Source organism: Trachymyrmex cornetzi, unplaced genomic scaffold (genome assembly GCF_001594075.2).
Source record: "Trachymyrmex cornetzi isolate Tcor2-1 unplaced genomic scaffold, Tcor1.1 scaffold733, whole genome shotgun sequence".
NCBI classification, from domain to species: Eukaryota; Metazoa; Arthropoda; class Insecta; order Hymenoptera; family Formicidae; genus Trachymyrmex; species Trachymyrmex cornetzi.
In genome coordinates, this window is record NW_017300063.1 from 1 (window position 1) to 406 (window position 406).

Consider the following 406-nt stretch of genomic DNA (forward strand, 5'->3'; position numbering starts at 1 on the left):
GTATTCTTCTAGATCATCCAATAGTAGCGAGCGCTCACGGATCCGCTCCACAACAGTTGAGTCCGCTGAACGCGACCATTACCCCGGATCTACAATAGATTTTTAAGCTTTAAGCCATAAGGAATGGACGAATCACAATCAATTATTCTCCTCGCATTCGACGGTAGTTTGTCAATTTCTTACGGCTTAAAGCTTAAAACACCTATTGTAGATCCGGACTTAAGCGGAGAGCACAGACTCTTGCATAACGCATAACACGTAAATCATAAGAATATGATTATGTCAGTAAGAATATCACATTCAATAGAAGTCTCAAGAAGAAACATTGAGGTCTTTGCATCGACATCTAGAATGGACCGCTGATGGCAATGGTGGGGGTAAAAAGACGATTAGAGTGAGAGGCAGG